The sequence below is a fragment of the Syngnathus scovelli genome, chromosome 6 (assembly GCF_024217435.2).
Source record: "Syngnathus scovelli strain Florida chromosome 6, RoL_Ssco_1.2, whole genome shotgun sequence".
NCBI classification, from domain to species: Eukaryota; Metazoa; Chordata; class Actinopteri; order Syngnathiformes; family Syngnathidae; genus Syngnathus; species Syngnathus scovelli.
In genome coordinates this window covers 10497578-10511684 of record NC_090852.1, presented here as the reverse complement: position 1 = coordinate 10511684, position 14107 = coordinate 10497578, and the positions used below count along the sequence as shown (strand labels likewise).

Below are 14107 nucleotides of genomic sequence, written 5' to 3'. Positions count from 1 at the left end.
AGCTGTTTACCTCCCACTGTACTTTAGACAACAGATGTCTCAGTCACGAGAAAAATTCAAATGGTACTTAATCACCCTATAACTAATTTCTGAGTTTCCTATACCTCAGTAACTTCGATTTCCAGTAGCCCTGACCCGCTGAGACAAAGCTGAGCCACAGGAGAAAATTCACAATTTTGGAAAAGTCATAAGAGCAGTTTATCACCTCAGTCACAAGATAAACTGCTGTCATCATCTGTCAATGCGTGTATGGCATGCATGTTTATGTGCATATGGACGTTTTGCCTTTGACACTCTTTCAAGTTGGTATGAGAGGCACAACTAGCTGTTGATCTTCTGTCTTCATCTTGAAGGACTTTTTAATCTTGATCCAGAATGCAAGAAGAAGCAGCTGTGCGGTCCACTTAGTAAGGGCACAAACCATGCTGAATACACACTGTGACATCTGTGAATACACACTCCTGCAAGGGGGCATATTTGGCAGAAATGGACACACATCTGACAGGACACTGCACACGAGGGGTTATAAAGAGAACAATGGTTTCGATGCTTGTCGACCAAACCTATCGTCATCACCACTTGGCAAAGTTCACAGCCTTCTGTTTGGTTTTGCACAGCACAAAACCTTAAATATTGACCAATATTTCAAAAATGTCAGCCTGGAATTGAGAGTCTTCACGCCAAAGTGTGTCTTAAAGCTGATTTCCTTCACTAAAGATAATTTGCTGAGTGGCCACAACAACAGTCTGGGACAATTAGGAATTCATGAAACAGAACACACAACTGTTTTACTTTACTGTTTTGTTTTTTCCCTAATGTTAAAAGTAGATTTTTTTGAGGTTATACAAAGTTTATGTAAAATTCAACTTGTCATCCTAAAATGTGTTATTCTCTCCTATTCTAGTTTTTTTTTTTTTCTTTTCTATCCCACTGATGGGTGGACATCAAAGATGGTGCTACACTAAGGCTCATACCTACAGAGAAGCGATGCGGAAGAGAGTAGAACTCTTTCGGGAGAAAATGAGGTGACACTTTTCTTTGTCTTTCTTTCATAAAGGCTTCGACTGACATCACATATTGTTGTCTACAAAAAATGACGGCACGTCATTGTTGCGCGTAATAAGAAAGCTGTCTCCATTGCATAAAGCAAATGTTATTGAATTGTAAAACTGACTTGTCTGTCAATGAAAAACATAATACATTAAAAAATAAACTTTCTGCGTTGCTGAATCACAACTACTTATCACACTTTGTGCTGTATGTTTACATATCATTTCCTCTGCCTCAAGCCCATAGTTTGGTAAAATGGTTTACAAGTAATGCAAATCTACACAAGAGGGACAAATTGATGTTGATAATTTTATAACCACAGTGTTTTGGTTTTGCGAATAATTTCCAAAGATTCAAGTCATTCCGGGTTATTTTTTTAACACCCGTGGAAAAATCAACTTTCTAGCTGCAGAATCACAATGTTCTCCCACAACATTTTTGGGGGGCTAGCTACGGTGTCCAACGTTCACTACTCAATGGGGTACAGGCATAACAAAGCCAAAAATAAGCAAACAGTAAATTGAAACTCATCTGTGTGCATGGCTCATGTCACTAAAATGTCTTTGTGTTTAGTAATGCCACATTGGATTCATAGACTATAATTAAAAATACTGATAATTAAAACAAATTATCACTATTATTTCATTTGTCTCCCATGAGTTTCATTTTAAGGCAATTGACTTGCTGGTAGTTCCAACAGAGAAATTTAAAGTGTGGTTAAGGGTGTCTAAATGAAAGCAGGGACAAGCAAGGGGTGTAAGTGGGAGCCGTGTGGAGCCAATGAAATACAATTGCATGCGAGTGGTAAACATCATTAGCAACATGGCTGCAATAACCTCATATCTCACTTGAATACAGAAGACGATTTTCTCGTCTTGATGTGTTACAATACTTGAGAATGAGCTGTGTGCTCTGCAAGAGGCACTATATAAAAAAAAAGACTATTCAAACAGTGTTGCAATACTGCTAGAGTTTCTTTGCAAAGAGGACATGCACATCCATCTAACACACATTGTGTTAGTCGTCTGAGTATAGGTCTATCAAAGTATGAATAAAAAAAACTGATGGTCACAGCGAATTCCAATGTTTTTTAATGTACAACACAGTACACCAATTGACAGCAAATGTTGACAGATTCGGCAAGTGGTCGGTCTGAAATGAGGTGCATCTTTGCGCACATTTATGTGAGCATGTGCCGAACTACAGATCCAAAGGAAGACCAATGTCTAACAACGCCACACTGGGCCCCTATCCACCTTGTTTGGGAGTGTTTGCAGGCATGCGGCCATCTTGGCAATGGTAGAGCTCCACATTTTCGTTCCAGCTGAGGTGTATAAAAGCTCAACCTCACCTCCCAATTTGTCTGCCTCTCCTTGCCATGCCATTGGATACTGGCAAGAGGGAACACTGCCTACATCAAGGTGGCAGGCATCCTTGCCTGGACTGTATTTAAATAGGGCAGTTTTCAAACATGCTAATCACTGTTGGGACCCCTTGTAAAACCTAACGAGAGTCAAAACAATAGCTGTATAAAGTATTTGAAAAAAAAAAAGCGTGGTTAGGTTGATACTGTTATGAATTAGGAAACAAATATTTTTAAATGAAACGATTTTAGGTGCGAGTCCAACCTCTTCAGTTCTTGGTCTCGGCTTCTGCAATTTAGACTTCGGAGTTACCTATAGTCTAAAAAAATACGGTAGCTTTATAAGTATAATCGTGCATCTTTATTTCGTAGGTTTAGGCAATTGAGAAAACCATAGTCTGATCGTGATTGTTGAACGGACAGGCTGGAGAACACGTGACAGTTTCGCCCACTCCGGCAACTAGACATACCCACACCTGTTCCCCACTCTGCCGCTCATCTTTTTACTGTCCATGAGGAACAAGTAGAAAAATGTGGAATAGGAAAAGACATTTCTGCAGTGATTGCATTTTTCTAAACTCCCCCATTGCTGCTGCTGCTGCGGCTCTAATTTATCTGTAGTTTGTCAGACGTGTTAATAACGAGACGTCTGGATGTGACTTTTCAAATGGCTCAATCATACCCTTGACAAGACTGCTGGGGCTCTGATTGTCCCTTGACGATGAGCGACTAGTAAACCAATATCAGTCGAGGTGCCTCTTCATCTCCATTAAAGAAAAGGTTTAGGGCCAAAAAGCAGGTCAATGACATATAGGGGACTGCCGCAATGAAACGATAAACCCCGGTAAGCTTTTTTTCATTTGGCAAAGCGGAGGTGGCTTGCGGCAGATGATTTTTAATGACACGCTTCATGGTTGTGATTTTAATATGCCCCGCTAATTATAACACTGCTTTGTTAGTCTTTTCAAAGTTACCCTTTCTAATTAGAGAGAACGATTCAAGTCGGAGGCAGGAGTCTTGAGGGAGAGACAAGGTAGTGGTACCACACAGTATGATACTTCAGCAAAGAGGTGTGATCAATTAGCTTCCACGCTGTCTTCCTGACGTCAGGCCAATGTTTACCCACTCTGTATCTTGGTGACCACGCTCAGTGGCTTTTGAGAGAGATCCAATGCAATGCAATGAAACACCTACCCTCAACCCAGATGTGTACAAGTACATTTCTTCTAAGTTAGCATAAATCTCACTGTCATAATGACGTCATGTATCGTGCAAAGGCCAGCTTTAACAAATAATTTGTTCCTCTGGAAAATATGACTGTGAAAGAAAGTAAATAAATGTATGGATGACTCATGAAGGTTATGACTTTTACTTGGATGCCCAGGGAATGGTGGAGAAGGCATTCGAAACACCCTGGTTGCCAATTCGATACAAAACAAATCACAAATCATCAATAATAGTGACTCCAGATGGAATGTAGCGAAAGGTGTAGAAAGACAACCGTGTGTACAAGGTGCAAAATCAGGAGGTACAACTGGTTGGGCGCATTTGCAGCGACAAAGTCCTGCCAAACACATGTGACACAAATAAAAGGCGAAAGATGACATCGAGTGCACGCTGAATGAATAGTGAGGCACACTGTCAGGAGCGCTCCTGCCCGCTATCACTCACAGGTCTTCAACGTCGCTGCACAACACAATATGGCAGATCTCGTCTTCCTCCACACATATTCTTTCAGTCCATATTGACTCAATGTTTGCCAAAGCCAAACAATCTACAGCAAGTTTCATTTAATCCCTATGTACTATGTGGATTGTCTGACTAGCTCTGGGACTAATGTCACAAAAGATATATTTCAAACCCCAAATATGAGTTTTCCCCTTCAGCATGGACCTTATTATCAACCAGCATGTCTGCAAAGAGATTTTGCGACATTTATATTCAGTATGCAAGATCAGGTGAGAGTTGTGGTAAACTTGTAGTAAGGACGTGCGGTCAGGGTAGGCAAGGTATGCCATTGATGTCACAAATGTTTTTCATTATTATTTTCATAAAGGGATCAGCAACAACTCAACAATAATAATTTGCCATATATCAAATATTGTTTTAGCTTTTTGTTATCACAATGTTGAACAGTGTGGACATGATTGAAGTATGATCAAAAGCTTTGAAAATAATTAATTCAGAAATTCAATTTTGACTTTATATGACATTATTTTTCTGTGATCAAAACTGAAAATGGGCTAATCTATTTTGGGTTCATAGTTTTATGTCGAATATTTTTATATGCACACACTGTCTCGTACAAAAGTATTCAATCTGATTGTTGGTTTAGCACAGCAATGGGCCCACCCATGAGCTGAACAAGAGATTTGCAGAGTCATTACAACAATTCAGAGCGCTAAAGACATCAAAACAAACACACCTGTGGTGCAAGTGGCACAAGGGCCCAAATTCACAAAGACGGAGACACTTAGTCTAGACAAAAAGTTATTTCAGGAATTAGTCACGGTCCGTTGTTGTAGTTGCGTTTAACAGCTGATAATAAGCAAGAGAATCAAAGCTTTGAATGTGTGTCGTCTCTAATTAGTGAGTCTATTTAAACGGAATCTGTGTGCTGCATGTCAAATATGAAGCCACTCTTTAAATAATGCAAACAAACTAGAATGGTAATAAAACTCTGGGTTCTCTTACAAATTACAGAAGAATATCCAAAAGATCGAGAATCCTGTTTAAAGCATTTTCCATAATAATTTTGCCAGTAACTCATTCATCCTTTTTGTCTCTCACTTGTCCTCATTTGTGCATCAGGTAAGAAGTGGTTACATCGTTGGTAGGCTGCCAGTCAGTCACAGTAATGTTCAAAAGGGAGATTTAAAACAGGATCAGAACAGGATCTGTGAGGCATATGTGCTGACCATGTTTCACAGTGCTGCTTCGCTAATAACTAACATCAACAACTAAAAGAACAGCCAAAGTCCTTTTGAAAAGTTTGGTTATAGAAAGCCGGTCACCACATTTTATGCGACAGTGTGAAAGAAAGATCTTGTTAAAAAAATAAAGAAGAAAATCTTGCTGAGCTAAAATTGAGGTAAAACGAAGACTAGAACCTTTCTTAAAAGCCTTTGGCCAGTGCACATTTTCAGTCTGTCTTTGAAATCCCTGAAAACCTTTATTTTAAAAGCATGTGTTGTTGAGTGAGACTCGTACAGCAGCTTATTTGAATTTGAATGATGTCAAGATGCCCTATGCATGTGCCAGCCCACAAGCACTCTCGCACACAAACACAAATAAAAATGAATGTCATTTAGCCTGGCTGTGACTAAAGATGGAAAATGTATTTTGATGCCACATTCACTTTGACACTGACGGGAGTCCACTGCAGGAACTGAAGAACATCTGTAATGCAATGGTTTTTTTTTTGGTTTTTTTTTTAACCAAGTCAAGATTATTTATGTAGCTCTTACTCCCAAATACCGATCAAAGTCCAAAAGCCAACAGTTCACAAAAATAGGGTTACATAAAGGTATTGGAATTTGTAAACAGTAAAGCATTTTTTTAACTTAAATCTCTTTTTTTAAACTAATAAATTGTTCTTTTGGGGCAGAACCGGTGCCCTGTTAGCACTGTTGCAAACATTGCTTTATTGTATTATGTCTTGGGAAGGAAAATATATAGTCCCCTTGATGTCATACAATGACAGTGAAAATTGGACTCACTGCCAGACTCAGTCATTGTTTATGACTCTTAGGAAATACAAAATAATCGTCGAGACCACAGAGATAAAAAAAAAAAGCCATGACAAAGACAAATTAGAAACAAACGTAAAAATTAAGCTAATTGTTAAGAATGCACTCACACGTCTCGCACACATAAAGCGTTTAAACCACACAGCATTTATTCAGTTGCTCATTTAACCCACAAATAAGTATGAGACATTGAATAATTTATTTCTCTTTTTTGATTGCCAATGCACAATCCGCTTCGAACGGTTGAATTCCAAGTGCCACAACAAACTGCACAGATGGGCAATCTGTGTGATGCAGAGCTCTCATCCTCTTTTGCAAAAATACGGCTACATACAACCATAAACCTGCAATTATGAACAGACTGCCAGAGATTTTAGTGAAAGAAACAGCACGAGGAACATTATCCACGAGTGAAACCAACAGTCTCCAGTCTCTCCTGGAGAACATACACCAAGTAATTGGCTCAAATACTTTACTCTGGGTTATTTAAACAATTTTAGTGTTTGTAAATACATATTTAAAGATTTATGTTAAAGTATCTCTAATAAATGCTATCTAATGAAACAACAGCAATATGTTGTTTAATTTATTTATTTATAATTATTGCTATTATTAAAACCAATTATCTTCTGTCGAGCTTTAATCAAACAGTTAGATCTTAGTCAATATTTGTGGTAAAATGATGGCAATATTTCAAATGTGAGCCTTTGTACTTTTATGATGAATATTTTTCAATTTAAATGGGGGTGTCTTAGTCAACATTTGTGGTAAAATTATAGCAATACCGTAAATTCCGGACTATAAGCCGCACCGGACTATAAGCCGCACCAGTTAAATTCAGGGATATTTTAGTTTTTTTCTTACATAAACCGCACCGGACTATAAGCCGCACGTGCACATGAGTTTTTTATAAAGAAAGACAGGACACAGAAAGCCGTAAAAATCCATAAATACGCCGTGCCGCCATTTAAGCCTCAGGGTTCAAAGTAACCTTCTGAATAAAATACTTTAAAAGTTCACATTCATTACAACTTGTTTTTGGTGAGCAAAATGTCAGAAGAATTGAATTTAAATGCTGATTGATTGGGTTTTAATACAATTCAGATGGTCCAAACAGCGCTACTGCTTTGTGTAATCTCTGAGTCACATGGCAGAGTAAGAGAAAGGGTTTAGAGCCCTTTAACGCAGGTCACCTAGCGTGCATTCCTACTAAAGCTCATAATAGTCACAAGCAACACAGCCAGAATAAGCAGCAGCCATAGTAGTGTTTCAAAATAGTATTTTTGTTGTTTTTTCTTCAAGATACCGCACAACAGTGGTCCACAGCCTTTTTACGAGTGTATAAAAGTGATCAAGTCATCACAAAAATTATGAAAAAAAATCTTATATAAGCCGCACCTGACTATAAGCCGCAGGGTTCAAAATTTTGAAAAAAGTCGCGGTTTATAGTCCGGAAATTACGGTAATTCAAATGTGAGCTTTCTACTTTTATGATGAATATTTTCCAATTAAATGACTTCACAATATTTTATTGACAAGAACGAAAAGAAAAATAACAGTTTTGATCCTGAATCAACTGAAGCAGCATAATAAAATCATGATTAGCAGCTCTAGGTCACACTTGAGAGGTTGTGGGCTCAAATCTTGACTGATGTCTGTTTCCATGTTCTCCCTGTGCTTGTACAGGTTTTCTTGAGGTAATTGGGCTTCCCCCCCAAATTGTAAAAACATGCTTCTATGGTTACCTGAAAGCTCTAAAATGCCTAGAGGTGCAAATTAAACTGTTTTTCTATAACAAACATCAGAAATGTGTTCCAAATGTATGCAAAATGTGTCATATGTCATGTGTCATAAGCTCAGGTTTCAAAAATATATTTGAAATAATTTAGTAAAATCTAATTAAAGTCATTCTTTACTTTTATTTTCAAGCATAATAGCTAATGCGTCTCAATAATTTAGTCAACTCGTGGTGTTTGTTGTATGGATCGGCCTATCTGAGGCCATTGCTAAATTTGTCCCATGCACAAGCATTCACATGCATCATGGTGGGATAAAATTACCCTCATACTTCCCTGTGTACAGATAGTCATGTGAAGTTTGACCACAAAGCATCTGCGGCTGTCACCACACTTCCTGCCCAAGCATTCCATATTCCGTCCTCCTAATGCCAAGAGTGTTCGACGACCAAGCCAGTCTTGCACTTCCTCTTTTAACACTTCCATGTTAATTCTGACCCCAAAGTGCAGAGCTCATTAGCAGCCGGGCTGAGGACTGAGACCGATCATGATCATTACACAGAGGGTGGGTAAAGAAGAGCCTTGGCCAAATGTGGATCGATACAGAGCGTTAAAGAATTGCTCCCGCTGTGGGAAGAGACCAGGAGACAGGGTTGACGAATCGCTGCTACATTAGGTCAGATCACGTCACGTGGCTGACTGACAGCATTTGGACAAGGTTTTCTGATTAGCATACATGAGAATTGTCATCGTTGAGCCTGAAATAGACTGGGAGCATAAATGTAGTCATTCACTATCCCTTTTGAAAAGGCAACTCACTGTGCAAGACGCAGGGGCAAGCACAGATTTGTGAAGTCGGCTTATGCAAATGACATAAACAGGTTGAAGTCATCACAGAGCGAAAAGCACTGGAAAGCAAAGAAAGCACACCATGAGTATTCCTGCAGGGATAAGCGTGAATAAAACACCACATTCATAAAGGAGACGAGCTGAAGTCTTCAACCAGTTATTCAAAAAGAAAGAAGACAGACAGACAGTTGGATCTTAATAATATATACAGCACCAGCAATATGCCTGGATGTTTGACATAACTAATACACATGACATGCTCAACCCTCAAAGTATGCAGTATGCTATTTCCCCCCCATGCGGTGTCTCTCAAATGTCACTAGGTGGCATACAAGGCAAGGTTAAGTTCAGAACGTTTGCTGTTTAAATTACAATGCCCGTGAAATACTAAGACCAAACCATAACCTCTGAGCACTTTTGTCAGACAAGTGTCACACGATGCCAAATTAAATCATGTATACAATGGTAATCTACAAGGAGTTATATAATACTTGATTATGTGAGTTTCAAAGTATTTATATAGAGACCAAATAAAACTTGTGTATGTACTATGTATGTATGTATGTATGTATGTATGTATGTATGTATGTATGTATGTATGTATGTATGTATGTATGTATGTATGTATGTATGTATGTATGTATGTGGGGGGTGCATGTGTGTGTGTACGCCCGCGTGTGTGTGTGTGTGTTTGGTGGGGGGGCTGAGCACATCACGATGCCGTGTCCTTAGCTTTTTAAAGGCCAGGGTCTTCAGTGAACCCATTTGGCCCCACCAAACAAAGGATGTTGTTTTGTGGTGTGCTGACACAGCCATCAAACACAGAGGCAGGGGAGATCTGTGGCGACGAGGAGCAATGAAGCCAAGCTTTGATGTTTTTTCACTCAAGAACATAAATTGGGCCTGTGAAATACTGTGACTTTTTTTTCAGGTCCCGTCCCGTCCTGCCCCCTTCATCCTCAGTGTACTAATTGGCGTCACACTCCTCATTTTACTATCGTCTCAAACTGGAACATCCAAAATGGCCTCAAACTGTGTCATAGCCACAAATATTATTGAAACTGTATTTATGCATTCGAAGAATATCGTCACTCCCTTTACTGTTGCTATGCTTACAAAGCATGTTCTCTGCTGGAATTTTGGCCCAACTCATTGTGAACTACAAAATCTTCTAAAATCTCAGTAACAGTCTTAAAATAAAGAATATATCACTAAGCTGACTTAAGACCAAGTAACATGAATACAAGTGGTATATAAAAAATTCTGCTCCCATAAGGCCACTAATGTTGTCCGCCAGTCAGAGCGGAATTAATTTAACAATTTGGTTATTGTTGTGGTTGCAGTGTATTCATGTTTGCAATACTTTGGTTACATTACTATTAATCATTTGCACAATAGAACTAAGTGATAATAATGCATAATGGAGGGAGCAGACTACAACTCATGTCACGAGTTTTGACTTTAAAGGGGAAGTCATCCCCAAAATGTTCTTTACAATATGTTGTATGTACTCCTGCTAGTCTAAAAATGGCATTCTGATTAATATTACATTTGGGGAATATGTGCTAAGCAGCAAAATTCATAATTTTTTATCCATCTCAGTGGGCTGCCATTGACTGAAACTAATAAGAACATCTTTGTTATTACAGTATCTGTAGTCATGTTGCTGCTAATTATAATTGTATTAGCCTACTCCACCGCTCGCCCAAAATCAGCTAAGATATACTCCTGCTCACCTGCAGGAGGATAACCGCAAGGGTAAAATGGATAGGAGGATCATATTGTTTTGTTTTGCTTCTCTGAATTGATTACATTGAACGGCGGGTGTAGTCACATGCCCAAAAAAACAATTATTATTTGCTGGTGATTTAATGTCATGACGATTTGGTAAAAGACCCCACATCTGTCCAATATAATGTTTACAAGGTTTCATGTAGAGAGGGCGGGCTGCTGTCCAGGATGTATGATTTGCAGCATTCTTACACATGCATACCATATCAATCAATGGTGCTGAAATATGAATTGTGTGCAACTTTGGTTGTTGACAGTTTCAAAGAAATATATATATATTAAGGGCCAGTACTGAAACTTTTCTCTAACTACTCTTGACTTCGACACTGGATTTTTTTTCATTTTTACTTACCCTGCAATGTGTGAAAAAAGGCATTTGATAACCGTAATTAATTACAATACATAAACTAGAGACTTTCAATTGTACTACGGCTCCAAAAAATGCCTGAACAGAAAATCTACAGGACAGGAGTGTTTATGCACAAGTTAAGTAAGTTCTTGAGTAAGGAGACAGTTCCAAAAAAATAAACTCAGCCCTCTTTGGGTTTCAAGAATATACTTCCAAAGTTTGTTAAATATAAAACACTGAAGAGCAACATGGAAACATCCACAACCACAGTAAAACATTATATTGTGTTTGTATTATTTTTGGAAGTTTCATATTTGTTTAACTCAGTTATTAGACCACTTGTCATAAACTCGAGAAGAGGTCATGTATCAACATCGGGTACAGTTTTGAGCAGGAATGAGAAATTTCATACTGAATTCAACTTTTTCTACCCAAATTTCAGCTGGTAGAAAAAGTTGAAAAAACATGTGGTTCGATGTTTTGCTTCATTTCATTTTTCTGTCAAAATGTGAAATGAAGCAAAACATCAAACCATGTGTTTTTTCTGTTTGTGAATGCAAGTAAATTTCTTTAATTTTATATCTTTCTCTTTATCTATATCTATATCATATCATAGATTCTAAGAAAAATAATATCTTTTTAGCATGAAAATATATTCAAACAGTTTATTAAATATTAAAGATAATTTTAAACATAACAAAAAAAGATGTGGGTACTTACCATTGCTGTTAATTTAGGGCTGCGGTGGCCTACGCCTTATATCGGGTGGTGGTTAATTGAATATGTCAAAAACTCTATGTTTTCAACTGTATTCATTCCCCCCCAAAGTTACTTTGCATCTTCAAACTGATTATTTTCAACATTTTAAGTAGCAAAACAAGAATCGGGAGCCATCGTTGCATTAATGGGTTGAAAAGGCACAGTGGAAGCTAGCGTCATTCCTCACCTGCTCAGGACGCGGTTGGAAACAAGGGGAATGATTCCACCGGGCTCGCCTGGGATGGCCTGTCAAATAGAGGAAGAAAAACAGATTCTAAGACCAGTTCCTCATTTTAACTCTACCGCTAATTCAAAAAAGGGTTACAGAACAATGATGTCATACACTTCTTAAAGTAGATGGAATGGAAATGACAGCATTGGAGTAAGAAAACCAAAATGAAAGCAAGTCATGAAAACTTTAATATGCCACTGGACATATACACAGATGTACTGCTACTCAACATATGTTTGCCTGCTGTCCGTACATCTCAAACTCAACTATTAGGTAAGACAAAATTAGTCTGTCACACAAATTTGGTGACTATGAGTAGAGCAGAATACTAACATGGATATTATTGGCTTACTACAGCTTTTGAAGCAATTGCAGATCCAGAACATTGTAAATACCTGAAAAATCTTCCGAGCGATAAAAAGTCATTACTGTGTGGTTTCCTATTGCTGTGTTCCGTTAAAACATGAATTATGTGTATATTGGTCTGTTTAAACATTTGGTTTTGTTTCGGTGGAAAGTAAATTTGCAAACATGTTTTATGCCGCCCCCAGTATTTCATGGTTACAATTACCACACTGAATTAAATTCCTGGCTCCTTATTTGGGTAAGCATACGTCATTACATATGTATTACAGTGAAATCACCATAGTGCAAAGCTTCAAGTTTTACCACATATATTTGAAAAACTTTAAACATTACCTAAATATACTATACGAGTATGCATGTATTTCTAGTAATAGTAGTAGTTGTTGTTATTGTTGTAGTAGTTGTAGTAGTTGTAGTCGTCGTCGTAGCAGTATCATCATTATCATTTTAATTATACATAGTATATGTTAACTACAACAAATGAAAATTAAGAAGTATTTTAACAAGTGCTCACGAAAGGGTTCAATTGAAGCAAGTTAACAATCTACATGAGACCAAAACCACGGTCTATGAGCTCATACTTAACAACAGACATATGGGCAATGTGAAAGGACACACCAGACCTACATGAAACAAATGCGTACTAAAGTATTAACTCTGACTCTGGAAAAAAACAGATAGAAATATGATGACCGCTCTTTGATGAAGCCAGAAGCATGAGAAATTATTTCTGTGTGTTTTTAGTACTGTCTCTTCCCCATTTGCCTTTCCTTTTTTTCCTTTCCTCTACACCCGGAGGGCTAGACTCTTTTAGGTTTTACCTCTTCAATATTTTACTTTTCAATTTCTGTATAAAATGAGAATCTGTCGAGCAAAGATAAGAGCATCCAAAGAAAACGCATCTTCTCTTAGACTTAGCCACGGATACAAGAAAAGCATTTTCCTTTTTTTTTTTTGATCTTCAAGTACAGAAATGGAAAAGAAAATATGAGTCAGCCATGTTAAAATCTTGATAATTGAATGTCTGGTGCCACTAAAAGTATATCAAGTGACTAAGTGACACAAAAGGAAACATGGAATGCCTAAAAGCATTGTTTTGGGCTGTACACTGTCACAGCTATTGATGTAAGAAGTTTGAAAGTTATTTTAATTCTCGAGAAAACCTTTGGAAAGTGTCTTGATCAGTGCTTGAATTAAACTCCAATGAGCAATATTTGTTGTTATTAATAATGGTCCAAACAAATGTACCCTTAGTTGCCATTTAAAATGAAAAGTAAATTGAAGAAAGAAGGGCTGTCTCATGTTTTCTCTATGGCTGTATTTGGAACTATTACACTGAAAATTTGATTGCAGTTGTAAACCAAGAACAGGGACAATTTTGACAGATCCATCATATGAATTTGCCTTACCTTTGAAAGGTTCTTAACATAGATAAATGGATGTAGTATATAGTCGTACTAAAACAAATGTCTTACAACCTTCACAAAATAGACCAGCTTCTCTTTTCTATATTAATTTCCTTTCCAATCTATAGCAGACTGTTTAGTGTGTTTTTTTTATTATTTTGTGGTCGCAAAAGATTTTGTTGGAAGTAATGTGACACCCTGCATGCTCCTCCTTTTACCCGCTATTTGGTTAGCATCTCTCTTTATCATCCAATGAATTATCAGCATCTGCTTAAATCCTTCCATGAGCGAGTGCCTCCCGTGTGCATGACTAATGATGTTAGGATTCAAGTATCACCTTGAGAAAGACCAGCAACAAATCTACAAAGAATGGAATCCAGTTGTATTTTTTTTTATTTTTCCCAGTCAACCATATAGTATGTGAATTATGACAGAATCGGGATTAAATAGTCTTATG

The 14107-nt window shown here is 37.7% G+C and overlaps 1 protein-coding gene across 1 annotated transcript in view; it reads right to left on the bottom strand.

Annotated features, from left to right (window-relative positions):
* tspan9a (tetraspanin 9a) overlaps positions 1-14107 on the bottom strand; it is a 138546-nt gene that overhangs the window by 109061 nt on the left and 15378 nt on the right. Inside the window, exon 2 of the mRNA XM_049724411.2 lies at positions 11834-11892. The gene's annotated coding sequence lies outside the window, so the exon portion shown is untranslated. The remainder of the gene's footprint in view (positions 1-11833; positions 11893-14107) is intronic.